At 39.2% G+C, this 20,163-nt stretch overlaps 1 protein-coding gene across 5 annotated transcripts in view; it reads right to left on the bottom strand.

Annotated features, from left to right (window-relative positions):
- Positions 1 to 20,163, bottom strand: part of atp11a (ATPase phospholipid transporting 11A) — a 47,691-nt gene that overhangs the window by 23,273 nt on the left and 4,255 nt on the right. The gene's annotated exons all lie outside the window — the stretch shown is intronic.

The following is a 20,163-nucleotide window of genomic DNA, read 5'->3' as shown; positions in this document are numbered from 1 at the left end:
GGACTAGTGTGTGCGTACCGCACGGGACACACAAAAACAGACTCACAAACATTGAGAGAGAATTACAATGAATGAGTTATTTCTTCTCAATGAATGAGAGCCTTTGTTGCCACAGATACACAGACCTGCATGTGACTAAGACTGGAATGCATTACACACACACACACACACACACACACACACACACACACACACACACACACACACACACACACAGATGAAACAGCAGGATTGTGTCTCTCTGCGCTGATGCTGCTAGTTTGTTACTTTGACAACCCTTTGTTTGTTTGTTTGTTTGTTTGTTTGTTTTTATTTCTTTTTGGTCTTCAGGGTAGAAAAATTAAATATTTTCATCACAATTACCATAACATGTGTTAAATCATATAGTTCCTAAATACATAAACCCCTTCCTTGTAGTATTTTATTTTAAAGCCTCTAATGCTAATATTTTACTTTTATTTTTTTGTAAAAAGTGATGTCTTTTACACAAAACATATTAATCTAAATTATTCAACTTAGTCTAGATTTCCTTTGCACAATTGTTTGAATGAAAACTAGAAAAGATTTTCAGCCATTCAGTTTGTATGTGATAAAGACAAACTTGAATACTCAAAGTTAACATGTGGTAGATTAGCAGTGGTGAGAATGCAAAGGACAAACTCAATCATTCAGCATGTCGTTCTAACGCTCAAAATGTCAGGCAAACTGGTTTAAAATATTTAAGGCAGGTCTGGACCTGCATGAGAAACACACTTGATGGTCCGCTACCTCTGATGTCAACACAATCTTTCCCACTAACCCTGAGAAAGAAATCAGTTGCCTAATATTTTTTCAAATCCACGCCAACACAAATATGCAGGTAGAGCACCTTTCTACAACTATTTTCATCCTCTTTTGGTGCTCATTGACATTTTCATTTGACACAATTTAAAGAGGCCCGGAAGTGCCGCAATTCAAACAAACATTGTGCTTTGTGCTCTGCTGCATTTATGTGAAATTTATAGGCACTTACAAAGCAAGCATTTACATACAAAACAGGCTGTTTGGATTCCTCCATCAACAAATGACTGTGGCTCCGGTTAATGGCTTTAGATAACAAATGGGTGACCCTGAACATCTCAGCGTGGAGCATTTTGTCTGACATCTCAGCTCTGCTGCCACAAGGACAGCTGCTTATATTATATCATATTTCACTTTTGATTTATTGACCTCTTCCTTTCTTTCCATTTTATATTTTATTGAGCTGCTTTTGTGCAATTTTAAACATTTTCTGAGCTATTGTTTTGTGATGTTGTATTTGTTTTTATTGGGATTTTATTTTCCTTTTCCTGATTTTGGCTACTGTGACGTTTGAGCATAAATAAAGTATATATTTCACCTCTGAACTTGAATATCAGCAACCTCAGAGCTCTACACAATATAACATCAGTCCTCTCACACGTAGCTCTTTGTATTTTCTCTAAAATTTCAATGATTCAATCTTCACTTCTTATCCACAAGTACTCTAATCATAAGATTTATGCACAGTGTAGTTACTGTATAAAAAGCTCCAGGTGTGTAAAATGATTAGAAGATAACACACTTTGTTTACAGTCAATGAAGTATAGGTAGCTTCCATGACATGAAATTACATTTGAAATACCTGCAACAATCTATCTGTTTTCAGGGTCAGAGGGGGGCTGGAGAGCACCCTGAACAAGTAACCAATCACTCACAGCGCTAACACAGACAGACAGACAATCCCTCACATCTACTCTAATGTAGAATCACCAGTTCACCTAGCACGCATGTCTCTGGGCTATGAGAGGAAGGAGGCATACAGGAGAGAAACCAGCTTGCATATGCAGACTGTACACAGAAATGCCCCTGATGGCCAGCAGCCTCAAACCCAGAGCCTTCCTGCTCTGAGGCGATATTGCCAAACATTGCATCAACCTTTATTTCCTTTGTCAAAAACAATGAACAAATACTATTTTAGCCTTCATATTACTGTTTGAAAAATGTCCTTAATAACCGTGGTTGTAGTCTTTTAAGATAAGAAGGGTCATCCAAAGCTTCAACCAAACAGTCTGAATTATATCTAGACAGCCATGTCATGGCAGGCAGCAGCCATCTGGCCATTTTGACCTGAAGTAACCAGAATGAAAAGCAGGCCTGGGCACCTAAGTCTGTCTCTCTCATTTTAGCCATTTCCTGCACATATTACGACTGTCCGTGTCAGCAATCACAACAAATAAACACAGCGAGTCGTTTAATTTGTCCTCAAATCATCTGCCTGCACACAGACACACACACACACACACACAGAGGCTAACGAGAGGTGACAGTAATCTGTGGCCAGTGAATGAGATTGTGTGTCAAGAGGCTGCATGGCCCAGTTTTTTTTTTACTTTTGCTCTATCTGTCTTTTACACACACACACACACACACACACACACACACACACACACACACACACACACACACACACACAGAGAGACAGAAACAAGTTAACTCGCAGCTCTAAGATTACCTTGTTTAGGATGAAGGTCCACTTATATCCCGTGACCTCCAATTATCTATGTGACACAGTAAAGGAATAATGGAAATGGAAGGAACGGGAAGACTAAAAGCAAAATGGAAACAGATGAATACTGACATATAAAGCTTGAACCATCTGCCTACTTCCCTCTCTTCCTTGCTAAAAGCTATTGTCGATGCCCTATTGAGACCAAAGGTGCTAAAACCGGAGTTTAATTTCTGTGCTGACATTTAGATCGCTTCACATCATGTGCCTCAGAAGCCGTTCTATAATAAATCCAAACCAACATCATCCATCATATCTGACAATCACCACACTCTGATATCTCTGTAAAGACGGGGATGAAAACCAGATAGCACGGACAGCTTGCCAATCCTGACACCCACACAGTGTTGCTGTTCCTCCTCTTCTCTCCCACCTGCCTGCTCCGTCTGCTTCACCTCACACATTTCTTACATATTTCCTGTTAGCTGTCTGCTTATGGAAGACAGCCATATTTCTATACAAGACTCTGGCTGGTAAACTATATAATATCTAGCATGCAGCAGAAAGTATTTCTCATTTCTGTCATACAGTTACTAATGAAAAAAGACAGAAGGAAGGGGGCAGTTAATGTTGTTGTGGTTTTATAATCAATCAATGCGTAATGTGGTCCAATATAAACATGTTGCATAATAACAGTTAGTAGGAGATGCTCCGATTATTAACTCATAATTGGTAGCAGCGCCTAAGCTTAATATTAGGATCTTGTTCACAAATGTAGCACCTACAGGAGGCAGTACCCCCTTTCTTCTGTGTGAACACTATGGATTTGAGGACCATCACAGTACTAAGAGCTGTTTTGTTTGTGTGTTTTTAGCTCATAGTACCATTCCTAGTGTAACAGGAAGTTTGAGTGTTGTAGATGTAAAATGGTTGCTCCAGATGTGCGTCTAAACATCAGCAGCTCTTAATGTTAGTGTTGAAAAAAATCAGAATTAAACCTAAATGAAGTGAACAAGCTGAAAAGTTTAGGCTTTTTTGACCCTATTAAATATTAAAATATTTACCAGCAATACCCTTGAACTTGCTACAAGGAGAAGCAATAAAGAGCGACACTGAAGAAGCTGAAACAGGATTAAAAACAGGGATAAATGAAAAAAAGGGATCAAAACAAGAGGCGATGTTGGAAAACTAGCTGCTGGTCAGCTTTTGTGTTACTTCAGAGTTTCTATTCGTGGGGCAAATGCAAGCAAAAATTAAAAATAAATAAGGATTCGAAGGCAAATAGCTCCCAGGGGACCTACTCAGAGGGTACTTATCCTCAGACAGTCCCCAGAAGAGTTTGGTCTGAGGTGGCTAATTAGACTAAATTACTGCGCTGCTTCAGTTTGTTTCATCCAAACTACTGAATGGATTAAAGGGATGAATCCCGGGATAATTGTTCTTTTTTTTTTTAGTGATAAAGTCAGCCGTCTTATCTGTGATACAGATCAGCAACTGCACAACTATACTAACTATACACTATTACTACCAGTGCAGTAATGCTGCATGACTATTGTTTAAAAGCTGAGCGAAAAGTTGCGCAGAACAATGAATTTGTTTGGATGTTATGATCATTTCAGAAATCTGTATTGATCAGTGTTGTTTTTCTTTAGTCTAACCAGATGGCACTCCACAAGAATCAGTGGGCCTTCTCTCTCGCTGTCCATGTTGCCGGTAATGCAACTTTATTGGTTTTCTCACCTCTTTCCTCTCTGTCTCTCACCACAATCCGGTCGGCCTCTAAGTCCACATTCTCTCTCCTATCGATTATGTTTAGCTTTCATCCGGATTTGAGCTTTTTACATCAAAGGCTGTCTGCGTTTAATCAAATAAAATAGCATCTTTACAAAATAAAAGCGAGGCTTATAAAATAAAGCTCTGCCGTATTAGCTCTGGCTTTTCGACTTTGAATGTAACTGGAAACTTCGGGCTATTCTGGACCTTGATAATCACTATTAGCAGAGGTTCACGTTTCAGGACGTGGGAGGTTTCAGGGGCGTATTTATAGTTGGAAGGGAAACATTTGTGGTCAGGAGAGAAAGATGGAGAGAGCTCAGAGGCTTTGTTCGTGTCTGTCTCACTCAGCACCCATATTCACTTTCCTGAATGTTAGTGGAAAGCGACAGGCTCACATACGAGGACTAACACATCCCTGCAACATCAAAAGACAACTGAGAAGCCATACATGAACAATGGCATATAACGTTACCTGTGCAGACACAAGGTATATTTAGACAAGCCTAACTTGTGCTGTCATTGTGTGTCTGTGTCTGTGTGTCTGCATAATACAAGAATGATGAGGTAAGCCTACCCAGTGTCAACATTAACGTAACAGGCACCGGGCTTATTTTAGGAATTTCACATTTAGATTTAGCGCCTGAATGTACACACAGGTGCAAAGATCAGCGGCACAAGTCTCTGAGAGTCTTAGGAAGTGAAATTAACTCTTCGAATGTTATTTTTTATGTATTATAGCTTTTTAAGTGACAGCGTCACAGCTGCCACTATTGTTTTTATTAGTAGCAATATTATTATTAGTAAAGGGCAACAAATATAATACTAGGTTCCATTCCTCTGTGCTCTCGTTCTGTATTCTGGATATGATTACTTAAGGTTTTTGATATTGCAAAAAAAATAAAGTAATATAAAAGTAAATAAATTAAATTCATTTCATTGTTTCTGTTAACTTCTGATTTGCTGTTAATCACTTACACCCTATGGAAAATATGACTGAATACTCAAAATATAGGCAGAAAAGGGTGAAAAAAACCTACTTGATTAAAACAGGATTGTTTCCAGGCACTGACTACGAGCACCCACATTACCATAATATAATCACAAACAAAGTGAATACATATAATACCTTTAATCAGCTGTACCTGCGTATCTGTATTTCTGTTAGATTTAAAATGTTAAAAGATAAACATGAAGTGAAAAAAGAAGACTAAAAGGTCATCCAGTGCATCACATTATTCACATTATCCTGACTTAGATCTCATTTAAATGTGTGAATACGTCAGAGTTTTAATAAATCGCACACTTTTAAAATGCCTTGAGAACTGAACGCAGCATTTGAGAGGCAGAAACTGAAGGCCCACTGTGACAAGTAACAGAGGGCCATATTGTAAACAGGAAAACATTGACCCACCCACTCACACACAAGACGCTTCCTGCAGCAGACACACACCCCACCCCTGACCCCACCAACCAAGACACAGAGGAGCAACAAATTCATGTGTGAAAGAGAACGAGAGGCGATTCTCGACAGGCAGGACCCAGAGAAGAGAGACAGTTGATATGGTTCCTTCCATCAATACCAACAAAAGAGATGTTATTTTGATTAGATAAGACATACCTATGTGTTTGCTCTCCAACGAGACATTGGAGTACCTGTTGAGAGGATTTTCATTACGTGGATTGTTTCATTATCGGGCTCTTTTGGTATGTGCCCAGCTGGTAAATACAGAAAGATCCATACAAATCCATAATCACAGCAGCACATGGCCGAGACGTGATTTTAAGATTGACACCAATAGAGCGCACATCAACATTGTCACCTGTAACTCAACTGACAATTAAAATTATCTTATAATCTTTATTAAATCTATGACGGATGCACCCTTAGGTGAACAAAGGTCATAATTTGGTTTCTTTAATGACTGACACAAAGGTTGTTACAGTAGGAAAACCACTAAATCTCTACAACCTCATCTGGTGTCAACTACATTAGATTAAGTAAAATGGTAAATGGCCTGTATTTGTATAGCGCTTTACTAGTCCCTAAGGACCCCAAAGCACTTTACATATCCAGTCATCCACCCATTCACACACACATTCACACACTGGTGATGGCAAGCTACATTGTAGCCACAGCCACCCTGGGGCGCACTGACCAGTTACTCTGGTGTGTGTGAGTTGGTTAAACTTCCACCCATCTCCACACTACTGAACTCATGACTGAGTGTTTCACATTTGATCACATGAGAAAAATGAGCACATCCACTCTACATATCTGTTCCAGAAAGCCTGGAGCTTATTAAGAGCTGCGCAAGAAATGAGGAAGTGGAGCCACTTCTCTCTTCTCTTACTCATTTTCCTAATCTGAACCATTGTTGTAAGGTTAGAGGGCTAGAAGGTGTGTAACGCAGTTTGTGATTTTGGTTTATATAAATAAAATCAACTTAAAAGAAATAATTTATAATGACCAGGCTGAATGTAGTCAAATTAACACATACTCACTCACTCACTGTACTAACTGCACAATCCAGAAACCAACCTCCACACTGCACTTAGTCAGTGCTGTATGAAGCCTGGCAGGTAAAGATAACATTTACAGGACACTGAGCAGCAAAAGAGGAAATCACCACAAAACACACAAACTATTGTTCCTCTGCAGATTTAAAGGCTGAGTTTATCGTTTCCACCGATGACCAGCCCGACATTGTTTTATCTCCCACTGCAACAGGCAGCGCTAAAAATTAGTCAACAGCTTTCTGCTATAAAGCCGGTCTACGTTCTGTGTTATACATCATGTTTCCATGTGGAAACACATTCCTCACGTGTGTCATGAGTGTTTATTATCGCTCAGCTGCCACTGCGCTACAGCGATAAGGCAAACCAAGCTTCCTTGTCTAAATCACTAGCCGATAAATGCAAAGTGTGTGTGTGCATTAGCAATGACTCATACACTTGAGTCAGATGAGTAGAAAGGTAAATAACTGATAACGTGCAGAAGCGGGGAGATTCTCATACTAACTCTGAACCCATGAATGTTTTCCCATTTTCTACACAAGAAGATTTTTCACACCATCCCTTCGTGGCTTCTCTCAATGGACTTGTTAGGAAAAGGCAAAAGAGCAAGCTAGAAATAGCAGTGATCATGTACTATCATGTGTTTCAGAATTACGTGGGGAGGGTAATAAAACGATTGACTGTTGCACGTCCAGAAAAATAAAAATAAAATAAAACACCACACAGATGATATGGAGGTTCACTCACCCCGGCTGTCTGTAGTTTAATCTTTATGTGTTTGTGATGTTCTGATAAGGGTACAGATATGTGTGTGCAATCATCTTGGCATGTGTGTTACCTGAGTTACAGATTAAAGACCAGCTGTGCGCCCCATCTGTCACAATGTTGTCTAGCCTCACCCAGGCCGCCCTGGCCAGGCCAAATGAGATAATGGTAAATCCTCATCATCCAGCCTTAAATGCCTTCAATCAACGCTGTGATTGAACGCTGTGTTCACCCCAGAGAGAAGTTAGCAGTCATGCATTTGGAGCTGAGTGTCTGGGAAAAGTGATCCAGAAGCCTGTAGTTAAGATTACACTACTTCATCCTTTTTCTAACACAAACTCGAAATAAAATGCTGACTGTTTCCATAATAGGAATTTATGTATTTAAACATGACAAAGCAGCTTGGATTTTATGTTAATGAAGAGTGTGTGATAGAGCTGATCTTGCCATCAAGTAACCCACCGCTAAATTTCTTTCCCATGTTTGAGACCAGAAAAAGGCTCTAAGAATGAGCTATTAAAAGTTAAAGGGAAGGTATAAGTGGCTCCATCTCAGTGACAAAATTGATTAATTGATCTATAGCACAATCTGCACCCAGTCTCCACAATTTCATTTTGTCCATCAGCATTACACATCGCTCTGGCCTCCCCCTGCCATGGTGGCAAGGGGAACTCACAAAGTAAAGGTCAACATTGTAGCAGCAGTGCTTTATGGTGTGAGAGAAGAATTAATTTTGCCAGAGACCTGGAACATTGTAGCTTTGCAAAACTGCATAATGGGGACACTTTAATTCTGAAAAACACTACTGTGTGTGTGTGTGTGTGTGTGTGTGTGTGTGTGTGTGTGTGTGTGTGTGTGTGTGTGTGTGTGTGTGTGTGTGTGAGTGAGAGAGAGAGAGAGAGAGAGACACTTTAATTCTGAAAACACACATACTGTGTGTGTGTGTGTGTGTGTGTGTGTGTGTGTGTGTGTGTGTGTGTGTGTGTGTGTGTGTGTGTGTGAGAGAGAGAGAGAGAGAGAGAGAGAGAGAGAGAGAGAGAGAGTGTGTAGGTAAAATACCAAGCCACTATGGCATCATAGAGATCGGACAACAGAAAAATAATCAGTTACCCACAAACTAACTGTGTCTCTGTGTCTCTGTGTGTCTCCGGGGGATTTAGTGATCTGACTGCTCTCGTCAGTGTTTTGTAACCTTCTACATGCACACACACGCAACCAAACGCACACACACAATGGCCTGATCACATGAAAGCACTACTTGTATTAATCATAGTCAGTGGAATTTACAATTCAGCAGTTGTTCAACCTTTGTGTGTGTGTGTGAGAGAGAGAGAACTGTTTTTAAAGTAACTCTGCACCTGCATGTCCTTAAAAACTCTTGCATCTGTAGAACTGAGTTAAACCAGGAGCAAAAAGGAGGGAAACACAGAAACGATGTAGCGACAAAGAGCTCCAGTTTCCAGTATTCTTCAGGTCAGCATGAACTTTTTTGCACTACAATGGAAATATTAAGTGCTTTTCTTACTTACTTGCTATTTTTAACGCAACTGCAGTAACTATAGTTGTCACATTTGCTGCATAATTGTTAACACAGCTACATACAAAGTTTTAATAATTGCCAGAAAAAAGTTGTCAAGTAATGTTTGCCTAAAAATCATTCTTCTGATCTTGCATGGACCAAATAAATAATCAGAAGATAATCATTTTGTTGTAGCCCCAGTTTCTAAATCTGCTACATAAGCTACAACTAATAGTTTAACTGCAACGGCTGCTGTGACCAGGTGTTATTAGTAACACTTCTTAACAACAACTGCTCTTGTTACCAGTTCTAAGGACTACTTCTCATCCCAACGCTTTCAGCATGCTTATTTAGTCAAAATTTATTATCAGCATCTACAGGTTACGCATCAAGATTCATGCAATAAAATTTCAGTAAACTGTCTCAGTCAGCAACTCCACAAAGTAATAATAAACTGAGCATCCAGGGCTTCACTCAACTCTTCTTGCCTATTACTGACTGAACGCATCACTCAAAGTGACAGACAGTGTCAGTTGTCAAAGACATGCACTATTTATCAACACAATGCAAAATTATTAAGCAATGCTTATAAAGAGGCACAATGCATATTTCTGCAGTACAAAATCTAGTCTGATTCATTCACTGATTGTCTGGATACGTAATGAAATCTGACATTTTGTATTACTGCAGTGATGAACAACAGTATAGTATACTGTGTGGCTTTAATGCATGACTTTTAAAAGACTGAGGTTCAGTTAGATTTAGTACAGCACTCCACAAAAATACTTGAACTAAAAGAAGTTATTACTATTTAAGTGGAAAACATAATTATACTGGATTCCTGGTGACAATATTCACTGAAACCTCCTATAAATCCACTAAAATTAAATGTTTTCTGATTTTAATGAATACGCATAATATAAAAAGAAGACTTAAGACATAACACATAATTGGTTGAGCTAGAATTAAAATTGAACTACAAATCAATTACAGCTTAATAAAATCTCAATAAAATACATGTTATGTTTCATGTTATGAAATTAATCCTAAGGGGAGGTATGTGAGCGTAAACAGCAGGGCTGAAAACTCTCATGAGATCATCCATCACTGAGATAAAATGAGCTGAAATGGACATCCACCTGTCTCCATTCCTTATGTAGGTCAGAAGACCACTCACCAGCTGTGTGGGTGGGTGTGTGGATGTGAGAAAGAGGCTATGTGATGGTTTGTTTGGTGGTGTTAATGCTTAAACAGCTGAGTAACTTGGTTTGTGAAAAGTGTTATATAATCATTTTATCCACATAAATGAGCTTGAACAAACTTAATTAAATCTAAATTCATGTATTACATTAAAAAAATAAATTATTCTGTAGAATATGTTCTCTTTCTACAGCCACACAAACCACTGCCACGTAGCCGACCTTTCCTGCTCCATCACCATTTCCTCTCCTTGATAAACTGTTGAGGACTGTGGGGAAAGGACAAGATAAAGCAGCAGAGGAAGAGAGGAGAAGAACTGGTAACCTCAGCCAGCTTCTGGCAGCTAAACAGAGAAATTCATTAGCCTGGTTTTCACAGAGCACATCTCGGTAGGGGACTGAGATAATATACCTGCTTTACCACAATGTACGCTTGTCTTCCAGTCTCTGTTTTCACCCCCTCTGATGACCCAGAATTACAAATATTCCTTCTTTCCCCTGGAGTTAGACTTGGGAAATCTCTGGGGCAACATATATAGCTGCTGCTGTTGGGCAGTTATTGCCCTCAGTGAAGTGGATGGAGGATAACGCGGGAGAGATACAAGGCAGAAGGCAGACGAGCTAATAGACCAACCACTGTGCTGCTCCTAAGAGCTGGACAGAAGGCCATTGTTGTGGATTTCCTGTAGATAAGCACAGTCATTCTTTGGATAGCAAGGGAGCAAACATACACAGTGCTCAAGCTTGCTTTATTGTCTGCTGTGTGGGTGTGAAAGGAGGGGACTGGAGGAAAGCACTGCTAGGTGTCACATGACCCTCCCATGACTTGACCCAATGCTGTAAATCAAAGGACATGGGAATAAATACATGTTATAATGGTTAAAAGGAGGTTGATAAAGCCTAATATCCTAATATACAATATTATTCACACAAGAATGCAGTATAGATCACTGTATAGATAAGCAGTCTATGAATATCAACAAAACCAGTTAACAAATCTGGATACAGAAACCTTTTTTGGCACAACAGGTTCAAGAACAGAAACACAAAATATCACTGAATCCAACCAACAACAGTGAATTCATATATCCAGCGAGAACCATTAAAACCAAAAAGAAAAAGCATTTATACCACAACATCTGCCATCTCCTTCCTCTCAAGTTAAACATGTCTGTGTTTGTGTTGAGTACCCAGGTCACACTAAGTGCCTGCATTGATCTGTGGACATTCAGTTGGCTTTAAATAACTGCAGCACTTTCACTCAAAGGAAGTGGGTGCTTATGACTTGGTAGCGCTGCTCAGCTTTTGCAGTGATAGCGCTGAGCAAAAGGGCGAGCTATAATAAGAGGTGCACTAAAGCTAGCAGGAGGTTTAAGGATATCTCAATCAAGCCTAAACATCTTGTCAAAACAGACTTTTAAAGGGGACGTATTATGCCCTACACACACAGGCAGCATGGGCGCCATAGCGGTAGGAAACTGTTGCTCCTGGGCTTCACTATGCTGGCATGTGTTCTCTCTGAGCACTCCAGCTAAAAAGACAAACACCTCTGTATTTAAATAAGTGGTAGATGTGAAAATGTGAGAGTTTGTCATCTGTCTCCATGTGTTCTGTAATGAACTTGTGAGTGGCAACCTTTCCAGGATTTACTCCTCCCCTCACCAAGTGACAGTTGGGATAGACTCCAGCCCACCCTGAATTGGATAAGCAGTTAAGAAAATGGATGAATATACACTCTTACAATGACGAAGGCTCATACTGAACAAAAATGTGAGAGCTCAAGCTTTTCAAAATGCTCCTAGCACTGTTTCCGAGTATGATGTCACAGAGAGCGGATATCGCTACTATGTCACCTACACTCACCCTCCAATCAAACCTTCTGTTTGTGAGCGGCTACTAACTCAGAGTCAAGTGTACCTAAATGTAGGAAGGACGGAGTTAAAATAGCTTGTTTCAGATAGATGGTGAACTGAGGGACTGCACCAAGGCCCAACATAAATCTTAGAAAAAAAGAATCATTTTGCAAAAGCTATTAGAATAGAGACAAAATAAAAACATAGAATACAATTCATAAATTAACATAATACACTTTAAATATCTGCATGGAAATCAACAGCTTCAAAAACACAATTGGCAGTGCATACATTGACAAATGTTTGTGTCACTGGTTATCGTCATTGGCATGTTGTTAATACATGCAGAATACTTTGTGCAGTAAGCAGGATAACGGCTCAGCAGCCCAGCCTGAGTAAACACATGAGCTCATGGTATGGTACAGGGTTAAATATGAAGCATCAACCAGCTGGAGAAAGGTACTCCATACATCCACATTTCTGGGAGAATCATGAACATTTTCTCTCCTCTAAGAGTTAGATAAGATGATTGAAACCACATCTAGAAGATGAGCTTAACTTAGCACCAGGACTGACTGCAGTTCGGTTGAACAAAATATACAAAAAAAAGTGTCATCCACTGCATGTTTTTTTAAACAGGTGTTATATTATCCTGAGTGAATCGTCCAACTGCAAAGAAATTGCAGAAAATTGACAGCACTATTAGTGTACACGTATTTTACCTCTCTCAGTTTCACTTCCTGCAGTAACATCAGACCTTCTACGAATCTCTGAGGACATCAGAGAAAACTACCAAAATGCTTTTATATCTCTTCTTCCGACATGTTTACTTCTCAACTTTTCATTCTCCTCGTCTCTTTCCCTCTCGTTAATGGGAGCCTTCTCTAATGTTTGTCCTAGGGGCACCTCTTCCTAATGGTGTTTATTATACTGTTTGTCTTAGCAGCAATCATCCTCACACACGTGCACAAACACAGGGAGTATATGAAATCTCTGTCTACCAATGCACCTTCACATCCCATTATAAGTGCTCCAAGTGATCATTATTTTAAACTTAATTAATATCGCACAACTGTGAAAATTTCCACTATGGTCTCCCACAGCCCAAAGCACTTTTATGAAATAAGTGTTTAATTGCTCCAAATAAAAAGAAGGAAAAACAAACTAATATTATCGACTAAAAATACCCTCAAAATTGCAGAATTATCACTGAGAAAAAACAAAACAAATCATTTCCAGTTTTCACTGTCTATACAAAGACAAAGTGACTCATCTTACAACATCTTTAAACACGTCATTACTTCCCCAGCAACATAAGCTAAATAAGCTGACTGTGTGACTCAACCCAACTTAAAAAACATTGTTCAAATATTTCAGCATTTTTGTAAACTTTCCAAAATCTGGGTTCAGGAGAGCTTCCCATACAGCGTGTCATCAGCTCCCTGGGTTACTGCTGTCTTAATAAAACTGTGCCACAGTGGAGCATATTCAGGGAAATAAAGTCTAGCATGAATCATCCTCTTCAGTCTTATTGGCCTTCAAACTCCACTCATTCTCTGGCAAACAGAAACTGTAGCTAAGCTGTAGTTTAGGTTGTGCTATGAGGAGTAAGTGTGTGTATGTGTCCCTGTTGAACTTATTTCTAACTGGTCCATTTTTCCAGTTGTTTGAACTGATCCAGGCTCAGTGGAATTTAAATCGATCACATGATGTTCAACTGATAAAAAACTGGAGTCAAAACCTGCTCCAGGCCTCTCTCTTTTTGTTTCCATTCAAGTTTAATGAAACTTTTGAAAAGCTGTTAAACAAGTATCAGTATTTCCTAACAGATCGTCAAATTAGTTTTTCTGAATGAATGCTGTGTCTTCTGTTTTTACTGTATTTACATTTAAAGATTTTGAATTAAAATCATGCAGAAATCATGTTCTCTTTTAACAATATAAATTTTTCTGTTTGAGTGGACATCGTTCAAAGTTATATCCTGATAAGTATTCTTACGCATTTAAGTGGAAACCCACTAATTTCCTTCAGCAACATGTGGAGCATGTGCTATGGAGTATTATCACAATTTGTGCAAAAAAGTTGCATAAAGCCTTTTCCATACGGTAAAATCCTGTAAATTACCACAATAATGCCACCTGTCTTCCATTCCTTTGTCTTCCTGGTTAAACAAGTAAGAAGAATGAGTGGAACTGAAAACGCAGCATCCTCTGCTCCAGCGCTTCAGGCATTTTATTTTTAAACTAGCTGTTGTGATTCTGACAGTGCAGTGTTAAATCACTGAGGTGCTCTCTTAGGTCCAGATATCTAATAGTCTGTTACATTGAATTACATTTTGAGAGAAGAGTGGCTCGCTCCAGTTCGGTGAACGAAAACAGGGCGACACAAAAACTTGAGACTCTTCAAACTTTTGCTGGACTGTGATCATCATCTGATGTCTCGGTAATCCTTGGAGATGGCTGTTCTGCTCTTTAGGGGTATTGTGTATTTGTTCTATGCTTTGTGTTGATGTGGTACATTTCTTTTCACTTTTGTTCAGTTCAGTTGAGCTTCATTGCTCTGTGCTACTCGTGGTGCTACACTCTCATGCACCCCCATGAATCCTGCTGCCCTTCCATGTCACCTAAGAAGGCAAATTCACACACACACACACACTCGATGAGAGTGAGCTGCACCCGAATAAAGGAGAAAATTACTATATGGTCAGTTTGTTCTTCATCTCCTTGACAACCATGAGATTACGTCTTCCTGTTTCTCATCCTCTGCACCCACTGTCTCTATTACTGCATCTTAATGTCTGAATCATCATTTTGTCTGTCATCCACCATCCTCTAAAATCCTCTTTTCTGTCTTCTACTGAAAGCAGTGGGGTCAATTTTGTGGTCAATTAAAGAGGACAACACATGTTTTATAAACTTTTTAGCAACAATTCCCAGCTTCTCAACCCCACCCCCACCCCCCAAAACAAACAAAAAAAAAATTCACAGCATAGCAGGGCAGTGGGTGGAGGGAAGCTAATGACATCACGTGGCTCCCATAACATCAATCACCTGACAGCGGCCAAGCAGCATGGTGGAAATACATTCCTAAACTGCTTCTTCTGCATGGATTCTCTGTGCGTTTCAGATAATAAGAGCCCCAGTGTAGTAGTTTTTCATATTGTATGCATAGTCACAATTACATAATATGAATAAAGTGGCTCTCAACACCTTTCTACTGGCTGTTCACTGAAGGATGATGCTTCAGCTGCAGGGTCAAAACAACCAGCCATGAAACAAAGTGAATGACTTCCTGAACATAAAGCAGTTAAAATATTAAAAAATGCACCGTCGCCTTTGCTGTAGGAAGAACATCGTGTTGGTTTGATGCATAAATCCTGGAACAAGCCCAGTCCTCTCAGGAGCACATCTACTCCACCGCCAGCGTAGCCTCTGCTATTTTTATCATGCCGCTGTAGTTGAGTTGTACATACATTGTGTGAACTATAAGAGTTACTCCTCCTTAAATATATATTATTCAGCTGAAAATAACAGTACTATGGAGATATTACACACCCAGCAACAGGCCCTGTATATTATTATTAAATATATGTTTTGTCTTCGGTTTTTGCTTAACTATAATTCCAAATCTTGATCGAACAACAGCACTTTATCCATTCTTGCAAATCAATCAAGCATATTTAGATTTAATACCTGATCTTGATCCACAATATGAGAAATATTGTTGGGTTGCAGATTTATAGGTGCCCTCTTTTGCTTGTGGTATTTGTACTCAAATATTCATGTGGTGATTATTTATTCATGTTAAAATGCTGCGTGTGGCGTGTTTCAGGGATTTACTTTATCACAGTAATTCTGCAATCAGGGCTATATCTATATTGTTATTCTGTGCTATCCTTCTTCCAGTCCTTTCCACTGTCAGATATAAGACATTTGCAGCACTACATATATTACAGTTCATAATTAAGCATTATCAAGGCGTCACTGGAAACTGAAAACACATCTGCACAGTCCTTTGTGTGTCCTAACTATTATATCACTTGGGGCTGAATGTTTTCTGGCAGACTGACAGTCTGAGCAGTTAGATCACAGTCATCTACTGATGGGTTCCTGCTAAAGTGCATTCAAAATATTATAATTCATGTTGTTTCAATGTGCATCAGCTGCTCAACTATGGAAACCACTTAAGAAACCAGTAGCTGTAGCTTGATGTTGAGCACCAACATGAGATTCACTTGTATGTATCATCTGGTTCCCAGATAGTAATATTGGCTAGTTTGTATTTTGTAGCCTAGCAACAAATGCATCTTCAGGAGGGGGCTTTGGTGTCTTTGATAAGTTGTTGCACAAAAGAATGCTGCAAGGCTTTGAACTGTAAACACAGCTTTACGAGTGCTCTCTTCAGACGTCTTTGAAAAGCTTTTAACTTTCCCTGAAAGTGCAGGAGGCTGGTACCATGCAATAATTACTATTATTATTCGTGAAAAGAAAGATAAGATGAATACAAACAAGGATGACTTCAACTACTGATCATTATACTTACAATTCTGTACCAATACAACATTACTGCACTAGCTGGGATGTCAGCAAATGTATACCTAATCACTGTCCAAAGATCATACCACAATTACTGTTTTCATGCACCTGTGGTAGAAGGCTGGAGATATACCATTTGTGTATTTCAAAGCAGAATTAGGCTGTCAAAAAAATGATATTTTTAGCAGTGATCAGCAGCAAATATTCTAATTGTTGTTCCATGCAGTGATTTAAGCTGGCTCCACTTGTAGAGCCATATGGAAGAATTTGGTCAGAGAGCTGCAGTTTGCTGCTTTGTGACTTTAACGAATAAAACAAAGGAGACAGCGAGAGCTGCACAGGATGAGCAAGGACGAATTTGCAGTTTTCTTTGTTTTTTGTGTTTTTATATATATATATATATATATATATATATATATATATATATATATATATATATATATAATAAACCCTTACTAAAGGTCATAGAAAAGTCAATAAATATTGCAACAAAGTCACTAAGTTGGCAACAATGAGGTAAAAAAGTGCTTAGAAAAAATACATGCCCCCTTCAAACAATTTAAAGCTTAAAGATCAAATATTCTGGTACAGCCCCAAAGGACAGGTTACAAAAAAGTAAAGTAACAGTTTTAAGATTTAATTGTTTCAGTTCGACTTTTATTAAACGTTGCATTGTAGATAGATGCTCATTCCTAGACCAGTGGAGAACATCAACAAAAGGAACCAAACTTTTGAAGTAGAGAAAATTTTGCTTCACTTCCTGTGACATCACATTTATAGATAAGTACTACCTGCCAAAAATCCAAATGATCAATAGCCTTTTATGACTGTCTGCTAATGTCTCCAACCAACAAAGCAATGGAGAAGGGGGGAAAGGGGGTAAGGCATTATGGTTAAATGGAAGTGGGGTGGGGTGATATTTATAGTGCACCATCAGCTTTTTGGAAAGAGGGGAGGCGGCTCACTTCACTTCTCTTCCTCTCTGACACACGGGCCGTGGGGAATGGTGTTCCAGGAGAGAGTCGACCGGCTATCATTCCCTCAGACAGGGGGAACATTAAGGTGCACACCTGCCTCCCTCAGCACTTTCACTGGCAACCTGGAGCAATGTTATTATGATGACCCAAGTTCAAACAACATCTCTCGCCCTCCATATCTGTTATCGGTCTCTCTCTTTGGATAGAGGTCTCTATGCACCATTAACCTAAGGCTATTTATCATCTGTCTACTTGTTCATTGAACTGTAATATACTGGTAATGTTACTGCGACGACATTGATACAGGCTCTTAATGGAGCTATAGCACTCCACTGCAGGTATTGCTTAGACAGTATCGTGAGGAGCCAAAATGTTTTTCAAAAGTGTCAGCACATAAAGAAAAAATGTTAACAAGCTGGTGTAGAAACATTAATGCAACAAAAATGATTAATTCAGAACTGAACTGCTACGGATTTCGAATAGGTATCCAAATAGCACAAGGAAAGAAGTAATGTTCTGTTTCACTTTGTCACATATCAATGGATATATGCAGCAGGTGATGACGGACCACTAGCTGAAATTCCTTCATTTTAAATGAAGGAATTTAAGAAATGTTGCCATATCCAATAGAAAAGAAAGATGTTGTTAAAGTACATGTAGAATGTTGTTGTAAAGATACAACATGGCTGCAGAAGGTTTATCTGCTCAATACTGAAAAACATAATGTGACTCATATAATAGTTTTACATGATCAACCGATTAAAATAAAATTGGAAATTTTCCCTGCCTTCTGAATCTGGCATATTTGTGCAATCTACACATATTAAGAAAGTACTTTTAATTCCAAACTACTCCTTGTCACCTAGGTTTTCTAGTAAGTCCTGGGAGTTAATGCAGATAAACAAAGAAGCAGCAACTAGTGAAGCAGCAAAACAATCTTGAGGCCAGATGGCTTAGTGAGAGCCTGTGAATCCTTCACCTAAAGAGGTTAACCCAGGTGAACCTTGTGGATTGCGACATTATGGCTGAGCAGCTGTTTAATTGTTAGCATGGGGGTCACTAAGAGGAAACCCGCCAATGCAGGAGGAGGCTACACGTGAGTAAACTTCAAAAGCCACTACTGAGCATCACAACAACTTGGCTCTTCTTTAGCATAAAAACTGCCTTTTTCTGGCATACCATGGCATGCCTATGCAATGTAGAAGGAAATTACAAGTCGTTTCATTCACAAGTGCTGTAATCTGAAGAGCAGTGGCACTCCTGAAGTGTGAATTCTGCTGTTTGAACCCAAGCACGTAAAAATGGACTGTTGTACTATTAAGTAGGACTCACGACTTTCTTTCTTCAGGCTTGATTACCTTAGTTTAACCTTTAGGCACTTCCTTATGGTTAAGCCAAGTTGGACTTTATTTGCACAATGAAGTCTTCCATCTCTACTCTTCTGTGAGGGCATTAGTTAGAAAAGCCAGCATAGGACTTTTTTGCAGTTTCCACCAAACCTCGGTTGTAAAATTATATCCTGCAGTGATTAAAACACAGTGGTTAGATGGGGACCCTCTGGAATCCCATCAAGCCACCTGGGGCATCCCTGAGCCCCACAGTGAGCAGACTCCTAAACAAGTTACACAAACATCAGTCTTCATTGTCAGCCAGTCTACTAATGAATTATTGACAAGCATTTGGAGCCAAGGAGTTCATATGATCTGATGCCCTCTGCGTCAACTGGCTACAACTATCCCATCTACCTGCTTCTTACTAATGTGCATGAATGACACTATAGAGACAGCAACATGATCATCAGCCACTACTGACGTGAACATTTATTATGGCCTCATATGCATGGATCAGTTAGCATACTTCACATACAGCCTGCTGTTCGGTGAGCTAATTAGAAAATAAAACTAGGCTGAATATAAGTAGTAAGGTGTTTAGTGATAAGCTTAGATCTGAAAGTATAGCTGCAAACTGGATTAAGTGGGTGAAGGTATAGTGAACAGCAGTAACCCTTTAATCTAGTATGTGAAGGCAGGAAGCCAAAAAGAGACCAGCGGGACTTTCAGGGAGCCACATTAGGTAGCTGGACAGGAATGCTGGGTGGCTTCTTGAACACGCCTAATACACGAACATGATATCTCCGGTTTGTTTCATTTTGGATTCGTCCAATATTGTTTGATTTTCACAGTTACAGTCTACAAAGTAGTATTAGTAGTAGTGTAATGTAGCAATATGAAATTTATTCTGAATAAGATTTACAACCACTTTCTAACATTATGATATGATAAAAACTGGTGATATAATTTGCTTGGAAAGGAAAAGATCGCTGGTTACCGTAGATTCCAGCCGGAGTCACCGATCTCTCCTTTGAGGTTGTGTCAGTAAGGACATCCAGTGTAAAACCAAATCCCACAGAGTTACCCCCTGTGGCAAGAGGGCAGCTGAAAGTAGCTTACTTATTTAATCAAAAAATAACTGACCAAATGATAATTGTAGTCCTAAATAATACAAATGCTGTATATTGA

Source organism: Simochromis diagramma, unplaced genomic scaffold (assembly GCF_900408965.1).
Source record: "Simochromis diagramma unplaced genomic scaffold, fSimDia1.1 OVJJ01000413.1, whole genome shotgun sequence".
Taxonomy (NCBI): Eukaryota; Metazoa; Chordata; class Actinopteri; order Cichliformes; family Cichlidae; genus Simochromis; species Simochromis diagramma.
The sequence above is the reverse complement of the archived record's forward strand: the minus strand, read 5'-3'. Positions and strand labels throughout refer to the sequence as shown.